The sequence below is a fragment of the Heptranchias perlo genome, chromosome 14 (genome assembly GCF_035084215.1).
Source record: "Heptranchias perlo isolate sHepPer1 chromosome 14, sHepPer1.hap1, whole genome shotgun sequence".
Taxonomy (NCBI): Eukaryota; Metazoa; Chordata; class Chondrichthyes; order Hexanchiformes; family Hexanchidae; genus Heptranchias; species Heptranchias perlo.
Window position 1 is genome coordinate 71,198,653 of NC_090338.1, and position 13,307 is coordinate 71,211,959.

The window sequence follows — 13,307 nt, forward strand, 5'->3', positions numbered from 1 at the left end:
GAGCGTTATCAGACAAAATTTGACACCGAGTCATATAGGGAGATATTAGGACAGGTGACCAACAGCTTGGTTCAAGAGGGTAGGTTTTAAGGGGGGTCTTGAAGGAGGAGAGACTAGGTTTCCTTTCATGCTCAGTTCGATGGTATTATCACTGGGAACCCCCCCTGCACCTTTATTCGATCGCCGAGACCTGTACTTTGTACAGTCACAATAAGAGCCCTGACGGGAAGCAGGTATTTACTCCATATCGAGCTGAATGATTTCCTGCTGTACTGGTGCGGAGACACAACTGATTAGGATCAAACCAAACTGATTCAGAATCACTAGAGCTGACAGAGCCACCAAGAGAGAGATTGTATTTCAGCCCTCAGATAGCACATCCACCCTGTCAGAGGGCTGGCCAGCTTCGAGACTCATTGCCGCCTTTTCTATTAAGTTACTGGGAGATCTGTGACAAGTGCAGCTCCCTATCACCTGCTGATCGGCAACAATATATTATGTCACGTCACAAGGGTAAATAAAACATCCTGTGACTAATAATCTCCCCTCGTTACACACACGCTCATCCCTGCACACACACACATACACAGCCCTGCACACACACATACACGGCCCTGCACACACACATACACAGCCCTGAACACACACATACACAGCCCTGCACACACACATACACAGCCCTGAACACACACACACACAGCCCTGCACACACACACAGCCCTGCACACATACACACACACAGCCCTGAACACACGCATACACAGCCCTGCACACACACACAGCCCTGCACACACACACAGCCCTGCACACATACACACACACTCATCCCTACACACACACACACTCATCCCTGCACACACACGCATACACAGCCCTGCACACACACACAGCCCTGCACACATACACACACACTCATCCCTACACACACACACACACTCATCCCTACACACACACACACTCATCCCTGCACACACACACACTCATCCCTGCACACACACGCATACACAGCCCTGCACACACACACAGCCCTGCACACATACACACACACTCATCCCTGCACACACACACACTCATCCCTACACACACACACACACTCATCCCTACACACACACACACACTCATCCCTGCACACACACACACACACACTCATCCCTGCACACACACACACACACACTCATCCCTGCACACACACACACTCATCCCTGCACACACACGCATACACAGCCCTGCACACACACACAGCCCTGCACACATACACACACACTCATCCCTGCACACACACACACTCATCCCTACACACACACACACACTCATCCCTACACACACACACACACTCATCCCTGCACACACACACACACACACTCATCCCTGCACACACACACACACACACTCATCCCTGCACACACACACACTCATCCCTGCCCACACACACACACTCATCCCTGTGCACACACACACTCATCCCTTCACACACACACACACACTCATCCCTACACACACACACACACTCATCCCTACACACACACACACTCATCCCTGCACACACACACACTCATCCCTGCACACACACGCATACACAGCCCTGCACACACACACAGCCCTGCACACATACACACACACTCATCCCTACACACACACACACACTCATCCCTACACACACACACACTCATCCCTGCACACACACACACTCATCCCTGCACACACACGCATACACAGCCCTGCACACACACACAGCCCTGCACACATACACACACACTCATCCCTGCACACACACACACTCATCCCTACACACACACACACACTCATCCCTACACACACACACACACTCATCCCTGCACACACACACACACACACTCATCCCTGCACACACACACACTCATCCCTGCCCACACACACACACATCCCTGCCCACACACACACTCATCCCTGTGCACACACACACTCATCCCTTCACACACACACACACACTCATCCCTACACACACACACACACTCATCCCGACACACACACACACACTCATCCCTGCACACACACACACACACACTCATCCCTGCACACACACACACACACACTCATCCCTGCACACACACACACACACACTCATCCCTGCACACACACACACACACACACATCCCTGCCCACACACACACTCATCCCTGCACACACACACTCATCCCTACATACACACACACACACACTCATCCCTGCACACACACACACATCCCTACACACACACACACACACACTCATCCCTACACACACACACACACACACTCATCCCTACACACACACACACACACACTCATCCCTACACACACACACACACACACTCATCCCTGCCCACACACACACTCATCCCTGCACACACACACACACACACTCATCCCTACACACACACACACACACACACTCATCCCTGCCCACACACACACTCATCCCTGCACACACACACACACACACACACTCATCCCTGCACACACACACTCATCCCTACATACACACACACACACACTCATCCCTACACACACACACACACACACTCATCCCTACACACACACACACACTCATCCCTACACACACACACACACTCATCCCTGCCCACACACACACACACACACATCCCTGCCCACACACACACACACACTCATCCCTGCACACACACACTCATCCCTGCACACACACACTCATCCCTACATACACACACACACACACTCATCCCTGCACACACACACTCATCCCTACACACACACACACACACACTCATCCCTACACACACACACACACACACTCATCCCTACACACACACACACACACACTCATCCCTGCACACACACACTCATCCCTACACACACACACACACACTCATCCCTACACACACACACACACACACTCATCCCTACACACACACACACACTCATCCCTGCACACACACACTCATCCCTACACACACACACTCATCCCTACACACACACACACACACACTCATCCCTGCACACACACACTCATCCCTGCACACACACACACTCATCCCTGCCCACACACACACACTCATCCCTGCCCACACACACACACTCATCCCTGCACACACACACTCATCCCTGCCCACACACACACACTCATCCCTGCCCACACACACACACTCATCCCTACACACACACACACACTCATCCCTGCACACACACACTCATCCCTGCCCACACACACACACTCATCCCTGCCCACACACACACACTCATCCCTACACACACACACACACTCATCCCTGCACACACACACTCATCCCTGCACACACACACACACACACACTCATCCCTGCACACACACACTCATCCCTGCACACACACACTCATCCCTGCACACACACACACTCATCCCTACACACACACACTCATCCCTGCACACACACACACACACACACACATCCCTGCCCACACACACACTCATCCCTGCACACACACACTCATCCCTGCACACACACACTCATCCCTGCACACACACACACTCATCCCTACACACACACACACACACTCATCCCTACACACACACACACACACTCATCCCTACACACACACACACACACACACACACACACACTCATCCCTACACACACACACACTCATCCCTACACACACACACACTCATCCCTGCCCACACACACACTCATCCCTGCCCACACACACACTCATCCCTGCGCACACACACACTCATCCCTACATACACACACACACACACTCATCCCTACATACACACACACACACACTCATCCCTGCACACACACACACACTCATCCCTGCACACACACACACACACTCATCCCTACATACACACACACACACACTCATCCCTGCACACACACACACACACTCATCCCTACACACACGCACTCATCCCTTCACACACACACACACTCATCCCTGCACACACACACACACACTCATCCCTTCACACACACACGCACTCATCCCTGCACACACACACACACACTCATCCCTTCACACACACACACACTCATCCCTGCCCACACACGCACTCATCCCTGCGCACACACACGCACTCATCCCTGCGCACACACACACTCATCCCTGCGCACACACGCACTCATCCCTGCGCACACACACACTCATCCCTGCCCACACACGCACTCATCCCTGCGCACACACACACACTCATCCCTGCGCACACACGCACTCATCCCTGCGCACACACGCACTCATCCCTGCCCACACACACACTCATCCCTGCGCACACACACACTCATCCCTGCGCACACACGCACTCATCCCTGCGCACACACACGCACTCATCCCTGCGCACACACACACTCATCCCTGCGCACACACGCACTCATCCCTGCGCACACACACACACTCATCCCTGCCCACACATGCACTCATCCCTGCGCACACACACACTCATCCCTGCCCACACACACACTCATCCCTGCCCACACACACACTCATCCCTGCCCACACACGCACTCATCCCTGCGCCCACACACACACTCATCCCTGCCCACACACACACCCATCCCTGCGCACACACACACTCATCCCTGCCCACACACACACACTCATCCCTGCCCACACACACACTCATCCCTGCGCCCACACACACTCATCCCTGCCCACACACACACTCATCCCTGCCCACACACACACTCATCCCTGCCCACACACACACTCATCCCTGCCCACACACACACTCATCCCTGCGCACACGCACGCACTCATCCCTGCCCACACACGCACTCATCCCTGTGCCCACACACACACTCATCCCTGCCCACACACACACTCATCCCTGCGCACACGCACGCACTCATCCCTGCCCACACACGCACTCATCCCTGTGCCCACACACGCACTCATCCCTGCCCACACACACGCACTCATCCCTGCCCACGCACACACTCATCCCTGCCCACACACACACTCATCCCAGCCCACACACACACTCATCCCTGCCCACACACGCACTCATCCCTGCCCACACACACGCACTCATCCCTGCCCACGCACACACTCATCCCTGCCCACACACACACTCATCCCTGCCCACACACGCACTCATCCCTGCCCACACACGCACTCATCCCTGCCCACACACGCACACTCATCCCTGCCCACACACACGCACTCATCCCTGCCCACACACACGCACTCATCCCTGCGCACACACACGCACTCATCCCTGCCCACACACACACTCATCCCTGCCCACACACACGCACTCATCCCTGCGCCCACACACACACTCATCCCTGCCCACACACACACACTCATCCCTGCGCCCACACACACACTCATCCCTGCGCACACGCACGCACTCATCCCTGCCCACACACACGCACTCATCCCTGCCCACGCACACACTCATCCCTGCCCACACACGCACTCATCCCTGCGCACACACACGCACTCATCCCTGCCCACACACACGCACTCATCCCTGCGCACACACACGCACTCATCCCTGCGCACACACGCACTCATCCCTGCCCACACACACACTCATCCCTGCCCACACACACGCACTCATCCCTGCGCACACACACACTCATCCCTGCGCCCACACACACACTCATCCCTGCCCACACACACACACTCATCCCTGCCCACACACGCACTCATCCCTGCGCCCACACACACACTCATCCCTGCCCACACACACGCACTCATCCCTGCGCCCACACACACACTCATCCCTGCCCACACACACACACTCATCCCTGCCCACACACACACACTCATCCCTGCCCACACACACACTCATCCCTGCCCACACACACACACTCATCCCTGCCCACACACGCACTCATCCCTGCCCACACACACACTCATCCCTGCCCACACACACGCACTCATCCCTGCGCCCACACACACACTCATCCCTGCCCACACACACACACTCATCCCTGCCCACACACACACACTCATCCCTGCCCACACACACACACTCATCCCTGCCCACACAAACGCACTCATCCCTGCGCACACACACACTCATCCCTGCCCACACACACGCACTCATCCCTGCCCACACACACACTCATCCCTGCCCACACACGCACTCATCCCTGCGCCCACACACGCACTCATCCCTGCCCACACACACACTCATCCCTGCCCACACACACACACTCATCCCTGCCCACACACGCACTCATCCCTGCCCACACACACACTCATCCCTGCCCACACACGCACTCATCCCTGCCCACACACGCACTCATCCCTGCCCACACACGCACTCATCCCTGCCCACACACACACACTCATCCCTGCCCACACACACACTCATCCCTGCCCACACACGCACTCATCCCTGCGCACACACACACACTCATCCCTACACACACACACACTCATCCCTGCCCACACACGCACTCATCCCTGCCCACACACACACACTCATCCCTGCCCACACACACACACTCATCCCTGCCCACACACGCACTCATCCCTGCCCACACACGCACTCATCCCTGCCCACACACACACACTCATCCCTGCCCACACACACACACTCATCCCTGCCCACACACACACACTCATCCCTGCCCACACACGCACTCATCCCTGCCCACACACACACACTCATCCCTGCCCACACACGCACTCATCCCTGCCCACACACACACACTCATCCCTGCCCACACACGCACTCATCCCTGCCCACACACACACACTCATCCCTGCCCACACACGCACTCATCCCTGCCCACACACACGCACTCATCCCTGCCCACACACACACTCATCCCTGCCCACACACACACTCATCCCTGCCCACACACACACTCATCCCTGCCCACACACACACTCATCCCTGCCCACACACACACTCATCCCTGCCCACACACACTCATCCCTGCGCACACACACACTCATCCCTGCCCACACACACGCACTCATCCCTGCCCACACACACGCACTCATCCCTGCGCACACACACGCACTCATCCCTGCCCACACACGCACTCATCCCTGCCCACACACACACTCATCCCTGCCCACACACACGCACTCATCCCTGCCCACACACACACACTCATCCCTGCGCACACACACACTCATCCCTGCCCACACACACGCACTCATCCCTGCCCACACACACACACTCATCCCTGCCCACACACACGCACTCATCCCTGCCCACACACACGCACTCATCCCTGCGCACACACACACACTCATCCCTGCCCACACACACACTCATCCCTGTCCACACACACGCACTCATCCCTGCGCACACACACACTCATCCCTGCCCACACACACACTCATCCCTGCCCACACACACACACTCATCCCTGCCCACACACGCACTCATCCCTGCGCCCACACACACACTCATCCCTGCCCACACACACACTCATCCCTGCCCACACACACACACTCATCCCTGCCCACACACGCACTCATCCCTGCGCCCACACACACACTCATCCCTGCCCACACACACACTCATCCCTGCCCACACACACACTCATCCCTGCCCACACACACACTCATCCCTGCCCACACACACACTCATCCCTTCACACACACACTCATCCCTGCCCACACACGCACTCATCCCTGCCCACACACGCACTCATCCCTGCCCACACACACACTCATCCCTGCCCACACACACACTCATCCCTTCACACACACACTCATCCCTGCCCACACACGCACTCATCCCTGCCCACACACACACACTCATCCCTGCCCACGCACGCACTCATCCCTGCGCACACACACACTCATCCCTGCCCACACACACGCACTCATCCCTGCCCACACACGCACTCATCCCTGCGCACACACACACTCATCCCTGCCCACACACACGCACTCATCCCTGCCCACACACACACTCATCCCTGCCCACACACACACTCATCCCTGTCCACACACACACACTCATCCCTGCCCACACACACACTCATCCCTGCCCACACACACACTCATCCCTGCCCACACACGCACTCATCCCTGCCCACACACGCACTCATCCCTGCCCACACACACACTCATCCCTGCCCACACACACACACTCATCCCTGCCCACACACGCACTCATCCCTGCGCCCACACACACACTCATCCCTGCCCACACACACACTCATCCCTGCCCACACACACACTCATCCCTGCCCACACACACACTCATCCCTGCCCACACACACACTCATCCCTTCACACACACACTCATCCCTGCCCACACACGCACTCATCCCTGCCCACACACGCACTCATCCCTGCCCACACACACACTCATCCCTTCACACACACGCACTCATCCCTGCCCACACACACACACTCATCCCTGCCCACACACACACTCATCCCTGCCCACACACGCACTCATCCCTGCCCACACACACACACTCATCCCTGCCCACACACACACTCATCCCTGCCCACACACACACTCATCCCTGCCCACACACACACTCATCCCTGCCCACACACGCACTCATCCCTGCCCACACACACACTCATCCCTGCCCACACACACACTCATCCCTGCCCACACACACACTCATCCCTGCGCCCACACACACACTCATCCCTGCCCACACACACACTCATCCCTGCGCACACACACACTCATCCCTGCCCACACACGCACTCATCCCTGCCCACACACACACTCATCCCTGCCCACACACGCACTCATCCCTGCCCACACACACACTCATCCCTGCCCACACACACACACTCATCCCTGCCCACACACGCACTCATCCCTGCCCACACACACACTCATCCCTGCCCACACACACACACTCATCCCTGCGACCACACACACACTCATCCCTGCCCACACACACACTCATCCCTGCCCACACACACACACTCATCCCTGCCCACACACACACTCATCCCTGCCCACACACACGCACTCATCCCTGCCCACACACACACACTCATCCCTGCGCACACACGCACTCATCCCTGCGCCCACACACACACTCATCCCTGCCCACACACACACTCATCCCTGCCCACACACACACTCATCCCTGCCCACACACACACTCATCCCTGCCCACACACGCACTCATCCCTGCCCACACACACACACTCATCCCTGCCCACACACACACTCATCCCTGCCCACACACACACTCATCCCTGCCCACACACGCACTCATCCCTGCCCACACACACACACTCATCCCTGCGCACACACGCACTCATCCCTGCCCACACACACACTCATCCCTGCCCACACACACACTCATCCCTGCCCACACACACACACTCATCCCTGCCCACACACGCACTCATCCCTGCGCACACACACACTCATCCCTGCCCACACACACACTCATCCCTGCCCACACACGCACTCATCCCTGCCCACACACGCACTCATCCCTGCCCACACACACACTCATCCCTGCCCACACACGCACTCATCCCTGCCCACACACGCACTCATCCCTGCCCACACACACACTCATCCCTGCGCACACACACACACACTCATCCCTGCCCACACACACGCACTCATCCCTGCCCACACACACACTCATCCCTGCCCACACACGCACTCATCCCTGCCCACACACGCACTCATCCCTGCCCACACACACACTCATCCCTGCCCACACACACACTCATCCCTGCGCACACACGCACTCATCCCTGCCCACACACACACTCATCCCTGCCCACACACACATTCATCCCTGCCCACACACACACACTCATCCCTGCCCACACACGCACTCATCCCTGCGCACACACACACTCATCCCTGCCCACACACACGCACTCATCCCTGCCCACACACACACTCATCCCTGCCCACACACACACACTCATCCCTGCCCACACACACACTCATCCCTGCCCACACACGCACTCATCCCTGCGCCCACACACACGCACTCATCCCTGCCCACACTCACACTCATCCCTGCCCACACACGCACTCATCCCTGCCCACACACGCACTCATCCCTGCCCACACACGCACTCATCCCTTCGCCCACACACACGCACTCATCCCTGCCCACACTCACACTCATCCCTGCCCACACACGCACTCATCCCTGCCCACACACACGCACTCATCCCTGCCCACACACGCACTCATCCCTGCCCACACACACGCACTCATCCCTGCCCACACACACACTCATCCCTGCCCACACACACACACTCATCCCTGCCCACACACACACTCATCCCTGCCCACACACACGCACTCATCCCTGCCCACACACACACACTCATCCCTGCCCACACACACACTCATCCCTGCCCACACACACTCATCCCTGCCCACACACACACTCATCCCTGCCCACACACACACTCATCCCTGCCCACACACACGCACTCATCCCTGCCCACACACGCACTCATCCCTGCGCACACACACACTCATCCCTGCCCACACACACGCACTCATCCCTGCCCACACACACACACTCATCCCTGCGCACACACGCACTCATCCCTGCGCCCACACACACACTCATCCCTGCCCACACACACACTCATCCCTGCCCACACACACACTCATCCCTGCCCACACACACACTCATCCCTGCCCACACACGCACTCATCCCTGCCCACACACACACACTCATCCCTGCCCACACACACACTCATCCCTGCCCACACACACACTCATCCCTGCCCACACACGCACTCATCCCTGCCCACACACACACACTCATCCCTGCGCACACACGCACTCATCCCTGCCCACACACACACTCATCCCTGCCCACACACACACTCATCCCTGCCCACACACACACACTCATCCCTGCCCACACACGCACTCATCCCTGCGCACACACACACTCATCCCTGCCCACACACACACTCATCCCTGTCCACACACACGCACTCATCCCTGCGCACACACACGCACTCATCCCTGCCCACACACACACTCATCCCTGCCCACACACGCACTCATCCCTGCGCCCACACACACACTCATCCCTGCCCACACACACACTCATCCCTGCCCACACACACACTCATCCCTGCCCACACACACACTCATCCCTGCCCACACACACACTCATCCCTGCCCACACACACACTCATCCCTGCCCACACACACACTCATCCCTTCACACACACACTCATCCCTGCCCACACACGCACTCATTCCTGCCCACACACGCACTCATCCCTGCCCACACACACGCACTCATCCCTGCCCACACACACACTCATCCCTGCCCACACACGCACTCATCCCTGCCCACACACACACTCATCCCTGCCCACACACGCACTCATCCCTGCCCACACACACACTCATCCCTGCCCACACACACACACTCATCCCTGCCCACGCACGCACTCATCCCTGCGCCCACACACACACTCATCCCTGCCCACACACACACTCATCCCTGCGCACACACACACTCATCCCTGCCCACACACGCACTCATCCCTGCCCACACACACACTCATCCCTGCCCACACACGCACTCATCCCTGCCCACACACACACTCATCCCTGCCCACACACACACACTCATCCCTGCCCACACACGCACTCATCCCTGCCCACACACACACTCATCCCTGCCCACACACGCACTCATCCCTGCCCACACACGCACTCATCCCTGCCCACACACACACTCATCCCTGCCCACACACACACTCATCCCTGCCCACACACACACTCATCCCTGCGCACACACACACTCATCCCTGCCCACACACGCACTCATCCCTGCGCCCACACACACACTCATCCCTGCCCACACACACACTCATCCCTGCCCACACACACACACTCATCCCTGCCCACACACACACTCATCCCTGCCCACACACACACACTCATCCCTGCCCACACACACACTCATCCCTGCCCACACACACACACTCATCCCTGCCCACACACGCACTCATCCCTGCCCACACACACGCACTCATCCCTGCGCACACACACACACTCATCCCTGCGCACACACACGCACTCATCCCTGCCCACACACACACTCATCCCTGCCCACACACACACTCATCCCTGCGCCCACACACACACTCATCCCTGCCCACACACACACTCATCCCTGCCCACACACACACTCATCCCTGCCCACACACACACTCATCCCTGCCCACACACACACTCATCCCTGCCCACACACACACTCATCCCTGCCCACACACGCACTCATCCCTGCCCACACACACACACTCATCCCTGCCCACACACACGCACTCATCCCTGCCCACACACACACACTCATCCCTGCCCACACACGCACTCATCCCTGCCCACACACGCACTCATCCCTGCGCCCACACACACACTCATCCCTGCCCACACACACACTCATCCCTGCCCACACACACACTCATCCCTGCCCACACACACACACTCATCCCTGCCCACACACACACTCATCCCTGCCCACACACACGCACTCATCCCTGCCCACACACACACACTCATCCCTGCGCACACACGCACTCATCCCTGCGCCCACACACACACTCATCCCTGCCCACACACACACTCATCCCTGCCCACACACACACTCATCCCTGCCCACACACACACTCATCCCTGCCCACACACGCACTCATCCCTGCCCACACACACACACTCATCCCTGCCCACACACACACTCATCCCTGCCCACACACACACTCATCCCTGCCCACACACACACTCATCCCTGCCCACACACGCACTCATCCCTGCCCACACACGCACTCATCCCTGCCCACACACACACTCATCCCTGCCCACACACACACTCATCCCTGCCCACACACACACTCATCCCTGCCCACACACGCACTCATCCCTGCCCACACACACACTCATCCCTGCCCACACACACGCACTCATCCCTGCCCACACACACACTCATCCCTGCCCACACACACGCACTCATCCCTGCCCACACACGCACTCATCCCTGCGCACACACGCACTCATCCCTGCCCACACACACACACTCATCCCTGCCCACACACACACTCATCCCTGCCCACACACATACTCATCCCTGCCCACACACACACTCATCCCTGCGCACACACACACACTCATCCCTGCCCACACACATACTCATCCCTGCCCACACACACACTCATCCCTGCCCACACACACACTCATCCCTGCCCACACACACACTCATCCCTGCCCACACACACACTCATCCCTGCCCACACACGCACTCATCCCTGCGCACACACACACTCATCCCTGCCCACACACACACTCATCCCTGCCCACACACACACACTCATCCCTGCCCACACACGCACTCATCCCTGCCCACACACGCACTCATCCCTGCCCA